This window comes from Scardinius erythrophthalmus, assembly GCF_964197995.2.
Source record: "Scardinius erythrophthalmus genome assembly, chromosome: 9".
NCBI classification, from domain to species: domain Eukaryota; kingdom Metazoa; phylum Chordata; class Actinopteri; order Cypriniformes; family Leuciscidae; genus Scardinius; species Scardinius erythrophthalmus.
Window position 1 is genome coordinate 27,469,228 of NC_138229.1, and position 8,443 is coordinate 27,477,670.

An 8,443-nucleotide genomic window follows, 5' to 3' on the forward strand; every position below is an offset into this window, starting at 1 on the left:
TGAGGGGGTCATGACCCCCGTAACCCCCGTGCAAATTACGCGCATGGTCACGGGTTTTCATCTCTTACAAATTACAGTAGTTATGGCGTGAACGCAGCATAAGCTGGTTGTTTTGGATCAGGAGGAACTGTAAAAGGCGGCTGCTGTTTCGGTTGCGGTGCTCAGTGACTGACGTCTGTCTAACTCTGCATAGCATGAAACGCACTGATGACGTGTGATGCCTCGTGAGCAGGTGTGCGGAGGTATGAACATACACGCTGATAGGCAGGTAGGACGTCGTATCATTGCATTTGGACCGAATACATTGATTGAATGAACATTTCTGTGGTCCACAGACCAAATAAATGTAGACCACTTTTGTGTGATTACAATCAGGATGTGAAGAGCCTTTCAACCAGCACAACAAAAATGTTTCTGGAACAAATCACCTACCCTGCCTTTAATTCTTATTATGTACATCTATATTTCAGTCCAAAACCTCTACTGACAGAAGCATCTTCATAGGTAAATTACTTCACATCAAATATCACAGTGCTATGAGCATAACTAAACGTTTCAGAACAACACAATTAGCGCCCATAAACACATTTCTCTAATTATGCAGGTAGAAATATGGTGGCAATAACATTTCAAAGACAACATCATGGCTACTAAACTCGTTTCTTGAATCCAATTAAGAAACCCTGTTCTTGGAAATGGTCATTAATTTTAATCAGTTTAAAGTAGAAGTAGAAGTAATGCTGTTCTTATTAATTCAGCAGACTATGAGGACAGATTTGACAGACCTCTGCATATAATCAAGCACTTAGTCACTGTCTTACATTAAGTAATCAGTCATTCCGCTTTTAAAAATGCTCTATGCTTTTTATGAATTCGGAATCAAACATCTTTTGATAATGGATCAGTGTAACAACCCTCTCGACGCTAACATGTTGGTTTTCCTCATAAAGCGATAACAATGAATATAATCTGTAAATGAATAAAATAAAATACAAAATGTGAAGCCATGGAGATTGCAACTAGTAACACTTCAGTGTGGACCTTTTTAAGTGGCAATTTGAATAAATGCCACTATAGCTTTAATGTGCTGCTGGGGATTTTGAAAGCATCATATTGATCCATAAAACTCAGGGGAATTACAAGGTGATGATGGTTTTGCTTGCTGTGGGGGGTCATAGCTGGAAATATGCTTGTAAAAGAACACCATTCCACTCCCACTGGCATGTTATCTTCATAAACGCTACAACAAAGTGGTAGTTTCATATTAATGAGCTATGAAATTTATGTAAATCTGTATTTTATGTTGACAGGTTTTTGCATATTTAATCACGGTATTAAAAGTTTAAATTGGTGCTGACCTAATGTTAAAGGGTTAGTTCACCCAAAAATGAAAATTCTCTCATCATTTACTCACCCTCATGTCTTTCCAATCATGTAGGAAATCATGTCTTCTTTCTTCTGTGTGGTCAAAAAGCATTCTTTATATATTCTCAGTACATTTTTATTTTTTATTTTTGGGTGAATGATCCCTTTAACCCTAGGTTGGATTTCTTTTATGAATTGCAAATTATCTTTGCGTATTCTTTAAGTCACTTTTGTCGAAAAGCTTTCGCTAAACGACAAGCACACGTGAGATATGAGCGTAAAGTAATCCTGAGGGAACGACAAAGCATCTGAGTACTCTGCCCTTTAAAAGCTTAAAACTAACACTTATTTTAGGACATGACAGCCTTGACTGTTTAAAACACTTTCATTCAATGTGACCTGCTGGATTTCCAATAGAATGGACTTAAAGGGATAGTTCACCCAAACATGAAAATTAATTTATTCATCCTCATGTCTTTCCAAACCTGTATGACTTTCTTTTCTCTGTGATTCATAGAATTATATAATCTCCGTGTTTTTTTTTTTGGAAGTCAGAGCAAAACTGTTTGGTTAGATAAAGGTTCTTAATTGAATTGCATGAAGAATCTTTAACATCCATGGAACCTTTCCATTGCACAAAAGAAAGAAAACATGTTCTTTTAAGAACTGTTCACTGAATGCGTCTCTGAGGAACCCAAAATGGTTCTTCTATAGCATCACTGCGAAAACCCCCTTTTGGAACTTTTATTTGTGAATTTTTTGTGACTTATTTTGTGCTCAGCAGAAGAAATAATAATAATGATTTTCTTTTCTTTTAGGATGAACTATCCCTTTAATATAAACCTCTGAATTTCCTCATGATTAATAAAATGTCAAGTTTAAATGAATAACAAAAAATAAGCTTCCACAAATTAAACTAAAAGATAATTGGTGCATAATTAAATATGATTGTGCTGTGTAGTTTGGGTATAAGAAGACTTTTTTTTTATCAGCTCTCATTTTCAATTTCCTGCAGGGTGAAGAAGGGATATCAGAATCATAATTACAGTGTCACTCAGGCTATGGCCGAACAGCACCAATGACAGGAACAGTTAATTAAATTCTGCCACACATACGTATGAGAGCACTAGGCTATTGTGTTATCACTGATTTGCCATCAGCAATAACTTTTATATTTACACCTTCTTGAGTGGATAAGATACTGAACATTGAAGGTGAGTTATGCAAACAGGAAGAGCTGCTCTTTAGGGCTACTTTTGAGAGTGATAATATTTGCTTAGACCGGAGAAGATAAGTAATTTAGTTTTCCTGCAATTATTACATTATTGGTCACTGCAGTTAACAGAGGGGTTTGATTGTAGAACAGAAAACGCCTCATTTATTACTTTTTTATTTTAAAAAGTTCATAAAGAGATTGTAAAACTAATCCATACGAATATGAATACGTCCGAATTTTCTGAACAGACTCAATTGCATTATATATATGAACAGATTGAATTTAGGCTTTTATTCTCATAAACATTCATCAACTTACACATCAGTTGTGGTAAACAAGCTCAAGCATGCTTGCTTGACACGCAAGAACCAATGAGGTTCATTCTCGTGTTACGCAGCACGTTTGAGCTTCAGCAAGAACCAATCAGGTTCATTCTCGTGTTTCACAGCACGTTTGAGCTTCAGCAAGAACCAGTCAGGATCATTCTCGTGTTACGCAGCACGTTTGAGCTTCAGCAAGAACCAATGAGGTTCATTCTCGTGTTATGCAGCACGTTTGAGCTTCAGCAAGAACCAATCAGGTTCATTCTCGTGTTTCACAGCACTTTTGAGCTTCAGCAAGAACCAATCAGGTTCATTCTCGTGTTACGCAGCACGTTTGAGCTTCAGCAAGAACCAATCAGGTTTGTTCGGTTTATGTTAATTTATGTAGTTTATGTTCGCTGATCAATCTTATAAAAATAAAAAATCTAAATTGAATCTGTTCATCATATAAAGTGATCAAGTCTTCAGAATATTTGGACTAAACCGCTCAATTCATATGGATTAGTTTTACGATCTCTTTATATGAACTTTTTTGAAGTGTCAAGTTGTCAGTTGCGTGGATTGTCTGGAGGGACAGAAATCTCTCAGATTTCATCAAAAAGATCTTCATTTGCATTCTGAAGATGGACGAAAGTCTTACGTGTTTGGAACAACATGAGGGTGAGTATTTAATAACATCATTTTAATTTTTGGGTGAAAAAATCCTTTAAATACAACCCAAATACTGGAAACTCGTTACGACAGATCTGTAATCATGACATTACTCCATTATTCACTATTCTATTCCAATGTAAGAGAAACTTGTCCATTAACCAGAACAAAACAATGCCATGCTTAATTTGTATTTGTTTCCTTTTTTCAGCAGGTGAATCTGACATGACCTGCTGATGCACATATTGTAGCACATTTATATTTAGCTACATAACATGCATCAAATTTATAATTTATGGGATGTCTAAAATGATTCCTTGATTCCTTCCACTGATAAATTTGCAATGTCTAGCTGTGTTTTTAAACACATACAAACATCTCAAAGGCACATTTTTCACTGTTTGTCATGCACATTTGCTTCAGGTACATTTTGTGTTCATCTGAACGCAACATCAATTAAATGCTTAATTGAAATTAACATTAAAAACGTCCACTTTCTCCATTAATTCATACAAAGATCAATATTTACATAAAACATGCAGTGGCACTAACTGATCTTTACTGGGTCAATTGTGCACCTTGTCAACATTTGTGAGCTCACAAACAACAACTGAATTAGAAAGATTTAAAAAATGTTCAAGCTGTTAATATTACTGTTACATAGTTGTAGTGAACTTCAAATCTTAAAGGAGGGTATATATAAATATATATATTTAAAAACGACTTGCAGATAATATAATATTAATTAAATAAAAGGCCACTAAAGTGGGCTTAAAGAGAGTACACTTTTATTACTGTTTCTTACTTAACACATTTAATTACAATTCTTTAAAAATGCACTTATAATAATGTCAAACAATTAAAGTTCTACTTGGAAGCACATTCAATTCAATCCACAATTAGTTGTAGTGCTTTTCACAATGCATAGTTTTAAAGCAGCTTTACAGAAAATGCATGTTTTTACATTGCAATTTAGAGTAATCACTTATAAGATGTGAGTGTGCCCAAGTAATGTCCATATGTCAAAAATGTAAATCAAGTAGTCTAACAATGAAAGCAAATGCTGACTGAATGTAAGGTGTGTGCTTATATGCAGGAGATCAGTGCCATGCTGATGAGGAGCAGGTGATTAGTATTCAGATAAGTGTGATCGCTGTGAGGGAGTGGCGGTGGTGGAGCCTGGTGAATCCATGCTTCCTACATCCATAAGATAAACAGCTTTCTGAAAATGAACACTGAGGCTTCATCATGGTGAGTTCTGCCTCCTATGAAGGTCACAACCCCAGAATCACGGATAATGTGTTATTCACATGCAGGACAAAAAAGAGAATAATAAAATCCAAGAAAGCCTGACCACATGGCTTGTTTTCTTAGATGTCAGGAGAAAGCCATATCTGTTTGTCTTAGGCTTATTTTCAGTACCCATATTGTAAATAACATACTGATACATGACTCCATTTTCCCATTTTCTTCAGTGACAACAGTTTCTTCACCTTAATCTTAAACACACCTCCATGACCTTTTCCCTTTCTGTAAATTTACTGACAGCATGGCTTTGATGAAAAACTGGCTGATAATTTGAAAGCGCTCGTCCAATTTCATGTGGTCTCCCGAGCGCTGGTGGTGTGGCCCATGGTGCGACTCGATGCTGTGACTATTCCAGCAGGGACCCTAGGTGTCACAAAATACATTACCAGCCTTGTTTACCCTGGGAGAGAACACAATTGCTATAATTATTGTCATTTTCATCAAAGCCAGTGAAAGCTAATGCGGTGTTAGTGTAATGCTGTAAAATTACAGGGGACGCACTTAGACATTGGAGAGGGATAACTGCTGCCCTACTTTTCACTCTATCATTTCTTTCACTTTATCTATATATCTCTGCCCTACATAATAGATGCTGAAAATTACAGGGGCTACTTACCCCTTTAAATTGAGTAAATGATGAAAGCCATATATTAACTAATAAACAGTTAGTTGCGATCTTTGAAACTGGTTGGTCAAGCCAAGTGTGCTGATATCTAGTCCAACAGCACTGGGACTTTTCCCTGTTTCTCACACATTCGCTTGTGTTTGTTCCAGACAGACTGTCAGTCTGTGCGTTAGAGAAGGAGATTTTTCAATGACAGTAGGTGGTGACAAATAATTTATGATTCGTGTAACTCAAAATACTGATTCATTCAGGAACAAAACAAGTGACTATATTTATGAGTAAGTCATTGAATCATTCACTCAACCGATTTGTTCAAAAACACTGATTCATTAAAAAAAGGAAATGCCACTTTGTTGGGTTGTTTCTTAACAACAGGCAAGTTTATGTGGCTTTGGCTTTGTGTGGAACTATTTTTAATGAAGCAAAAATGGAGTCTATTCACAGTCTATGACGCATTTCCACAGTTATTGGCATTGTAAATCTCTTATAAATCTTGCAGTTTTTTACATTTTAATAAAAAAAAAATCATGTAAATTTATAAAACTATAATTTGTGTTGCATTACTTTGGCATTAAATTACAAAATTATAATAATTATACCACTGGCTGAGAGAGTGATGTTATTTTTCTTTCTTTTGATTGCCGCTGTTGTGGAAAAATTCATCTTTTCTTTGTATTTTATTTTCAACGATTTAACAAACGAATGCCATGCGTTCTTTGGCTGTATTTTGAGTTTCTTTTATGATATTGATACAGCTGCAGGGTGCGTGTGTGTGAGATTTCAGAGGTAAGGAGATTCCCGTGCTGGGGAGGGGTCAAGGGGGGTCCCTTTTGTTCCTTGTGCTGTGAAGGGTTCAAGGGGGGGTCCCTTTTGTTATTTTGTTTAGTGGGGGCTGTAGGAGATAGCTTTTGAATAGAACACTATAAAGTAGCTGGTCAACCTCTGCTCTGGGTCTCACTCCGCCTGCAGCTGGACTGTGGATGGACTGGGAACATTCTTGCAAGAATAAATATCTTTTAAGGACAATTTGAATCCTGATGTCTCTTATGCCTGATGCTATTTTGTTAGTTACTTGTTTTTGCCTCAACAAGTTGGTGTCAGAAGTGCGAACCATGAGGTTTCTTCTGGCCCTGAGAAAGCGTATTGACGGACTGATCACCCTAAAGCACAAAAGGCTTTAGTCTTACCTCGCCGAATTGAGAGAGAAGAGCCAAAACTGCTATCAGGGCCAGGAGGAACCCACTGGATTCAGAAAGAACTCGGAGGCAGTAAAAGCATCTAGGGTAAGAGACAGTTAAATTATTTTGATAATTGTGATTGAACGTGAACCATGTTGGCTGAGTTTTGCTTTTTTGGTACGAGCGAGAGGTGAGTCAGTTAATCACAAATGTTTATGGGGAGAAATTGATCTGACAAAGCAGACCAGTTTCTGCCTCACTTAGCTCGTTAGTGGACAGGGGATCCACTGGTGATTCAGAGAAATCACAGCTGCTGAGATGATTACGTTCTACTCGAAATTTATGTAAACCTTAGAGAAAGTTTAAAAAAGAATTGAGAAGTTTCTGGGTGATTGTGCTCTACTCGAAGTTTTACCACATTGAATTGAGTCAAGCGAATAAGCGCACGTGGAGGAACTTTGAGTGGAACGTAATTACAAGACCAGGTTGAATTAATCAAGTAAAAAGAATTGAGAAGTTTCTGGGTGATTGTGCTCTACTCGAAGTTTTACCACATTGAATTGAGTCAAGCGAATAAGCGCACGTGGAGGAACTTTGAGTGGAACGTAATTACAAGACCAGGTTGAATTAATCAAGTAAAAAGAATTGAGCAAGCGAATAAGCGCACGTGAGAAAACTTTGAGTGGAACGTAAACAAGCAGAGGTCCGTCCGATCTCGGAGTAAAAGATCGGGTCTGTCGAAGACGTTTGACAGATTCTGTAAGACACGTGTCGAATTGTGAAATCCAGAAAAGAGGAATTCAGCCAAAAATGGGGTCATCTAACAGTAAACCAGATAATTTTTTTATACACCGGTTTACAGTCAAATGAATTATGCAAAAGTTGATTAAGTACCATGATTTTCCCTGGGAGGGAATGTTAAGTGTCACTAGGCTGACAGCGGTGAGAGACTCGAGGGAAGTGAAAAACAAAAGGTTGTTGTGTGAGAGACGTGTGGATTGTAAGCAAACAATCGTGTACTGGTTAGATGAGGTAGAGCGAAAAGAAGGGAAAATGATGCAGAAGGAACTGGCATGTAGGGAAAGATAAGGAATGTTTTATTAAGCAGAATGGGGAACAATTATATTTTACTGGTAAAATAGTTATGTCTAGAGAATTTTCATAACAAGAGTATTGAAGAATAGATTGACATATTTTGGTAACAAGAGTTGAAGGTGCAAGCATCTAGGATAGCTGTGTAATTTAGAGACTGAGAAGATTTAGGGAATCTTGTGTTTTCTGTGAAACAGTAGAGATAAATAGGACTGAATAATTATAATACAATCTTGTGATTTATGTTGAATCTGCAAACTAACCATTTGATAGAAGAATAAGCTTTTAAAACCAGTGTTGATGAAATTGACACGTTAAAGTTTTAATACTGTATGAAGAGTAACTGAACAGTCCTGATAAATAGTGAGATAATAGAGAGCAAATGCTATAAGCAGTTCTGCTCATGCTCTGAAGAGATTTGCAGATGATGTTTTGTAAAAGTTTGATTGTGATTGGAAAGATAAACAATAACTTAATTGGCTCCAAACAAAGAAAGTGCCAAAATGACACAAATTTAGAGAAAAGTCTGTGTTAATATGGGTTAGAAAGTAGATCAATGTTAATATGATGAAGATTGTTTCAGCTATTGAAATTGAAATTTGCAACTGTAAAAGAAAAGACAGAGAACTGCTTATCAATGGCTCTGTTGCATTTCCTGAATACAACACAATGTTTCAGAAGTGCA